Raw genomic sequence first — 2,500 nt, forward strand, 5'->3', positions numbered from 1 at the left:
CTCACGTGCACGCGCACACAGATAAGGACAAAGCATCTCATCTGTCTTTCATTCTGTAGCTATGAATGATCAGTTAAGTTTTATATATATACATATATATATATATATATATATATATATATATATAATACATATATATATATATATATATATATAATATATATATATATATAAATACATATGTATATATAAATATATATGTATATATATATATATATATATATATATATATAATGCATATATATATATATATATATATATATATATATATATATATATATATATATATATATATATATATATATATATATACATATATATATGTATATATATAATATCAGTAAGCTACAAACGTCCTTTAATATCCAATTCGCTCTACCTCGGAAATAATATATTTTCATATATGTTACCGAAGGGGAATTTTTTAGTTGATAATAAGTTCGCCGTCCCGTGGGCTCGAACAATTGGATATTAAAGGACGTTTGTAGCTTACTGATTGCATATGAATCACGGTGATGTGATAAAAAGTCATATATATATAATATATATATAAATATATATATTATAATATGAGATTATGTGTATGTTTTGATTTGATGTCTGTGATTTTGAGATGTCTTTATTTCTTACAGATGACTCTTGTGTTCTGTATTTTGATGTAATTTTCAGCTATTTCATATGTTTTGAGGTGACTTTGTAATGTATAATCATTCATGTTTATAACACACCGTGTACATGGAAGTTAAAGTTTAAATGCTGTAGAGGGAGAGAGATATTTTGAAACATTATCAGATAACCCCATTTCCTGTGTTGACACAGCTGGGTGGGCGCATTTGAAGGGCCACTTTGCCTTTCTTTGACCAGATGACAGTTATGGGCCGAATGCTTGTTACATATTTATTCTGTATGCCTGTTCTGTAATTCTTAATTTTCTCTATGCCTTATTATGTGTTCCATAATCTGAGACAAAGGAAAAGGGAGGAGAGATAGTCTGACAAGTTGACAGGACTTTTTGAGCCAGATCATTCCAAATTTATTTCTATTTACCCAGGTGTCCAGTCTAAGGGGCAGATGCTGTCAATCATACAGATAAGAGCTCTGGCATGTTTCTTCTGCGCCTTGGAATACTGTGAGTATTCAGTATTGAGTATTCTGTTTGTAGAATAAGGTGTTCTGTGTATTCTTTGTGTATTCTGTGTTCTGGGATGTGGGAGAAAGGGGCTTAATTTATTCTAAAAAAATTGAAGTGGCTAATTGGCAACTTATCTTGAGGATAAAAACCAGATTACTGGACTAACAGGGTAAGTCTACTAAGAGATCTCAAAGACACAGGAAATCTCTCTCTCTCTCTCTCTCTCTCTCTCTCTCTCTCTCTCTCTCTCTCTCAATCATAGAGGGGTATAAATTGGCTGCTCTCCCTAAATGTATAAGTTTTATAAAACTCTCCCACAAAATGTATATTTGTGTATGGTCCTAAAATATTTTTGTTCTTCAAACATTGTGTTTATATATTACCAAAGGAGTAAGGTAATGTGCTTATTTGCTTGTATTGTACTTAGGTGAAAATTGAAGTGTTATCTCCGAGTAAGTTTTAGAAAGATGTGAGTTTAGCTTTTTTTTTTTTTTTTAAAGTGAAGGTAATCTTTTGAGAGATTGATATAATCTTTAATCATATTTTGTCTTAGTGAAATTGCTGTTGGTATATTTCCATTTTTTGCATATTTCATTCTTATGTGTTTGTGTTTTCATATAAGGTAATCTTTTGAGAGATTGATATAATCTTTAATCATATTTTGTCTTAGTGAAATTGCTGTTGGTATATTTCCATTTTTTGCATATTTCATTCTTATGTGTTTGTGTTTTCATATAAGGTAATCTTTTGAGAGATTGATATAATCTTTAATCATATTTTGTCTTAGTGAAATTGCTGTTGGTATATTTCCATTTTTTGCATATTTCATTCTTATGTGTTTGTGTTTTCATATAAGGTAATCTTTTGAGAGATTGATATAATCTTTAATCATATTTTGTCTTAGTGAAATTGCTGTTGGTATATTTCCATTTTTGCATATTTCATTCTTATGTGTTTGTGTTTTCATATAAGGTAATCTTTTGAGAGATTGATATAATCTTTAATCATATTTTGTCTTAGTGAAATTGCTGTTGGTATATTTCCATTTTTTGCATATTTCATTCTTATGTGTTTGTGTTTTCATATAAGGTAATCTTTTGAGAGATTGATATAATCTTTAATCATATTTTGTCTTAGTGAAATTGCTGTTGGTATATTTCCATTTTTGCATATTTCATTCTTATGTGTTTGTGTTTTCATATAAGGTAATCTTTTGAGAGATTGATATAATCTTTAATCATATTTTGTCTTAGTGAAATTGCTGTTGGTATATTTCCATTTTTTGCATATTTCATTCTTATGTGTTTGTGTTTTCATATAAGGTAATCTTTTGAGAGATTGATATAATCTTTAATCATATTTTGTCTT

General features: G+C 28.3%; 1 protein-coding gene across 2 annotated transcripts in view; it reads left to right on the forward strand.

Annotated features, from left to right (window-relative positions):
* The window catches only part of LOC136844471 (immunoglobulin superfamily member 10-like), an 809,371-nt gene that overhangs the window by 154,154 nt on the left and 652,717 nt on the right, over positions 1 to 2,500 (forward strand). For both annotated transcript variants that reach the window (XM_067113741.1, XM_067113742.1), the window contains one exon: positions 1,052 to 1,129. The gene's annotated coding sequence lies outside the window, so the exon portion shown is untranslated. The remainder of the gene's footprint in view (positions 1 to 1,051; positions 1,130 to 2,500) is intronic.

Source organism: Macrobrachium rosenbergii, chromosome 12, assembly GCF_040412425.1.
Source record: "Macrobrachium rosenbergii isolate ZJJX-2024 chromosome 12, ASM4041242v1, whole genome shotgun sequence".
Classification (NCBI taxonomy): Eukaryota; Metazoa; Arthropoda; class Malacostraca; order Decapoda; family Palaemonidae; genus Macrobrachium; species Macrobrachium rosenbergii.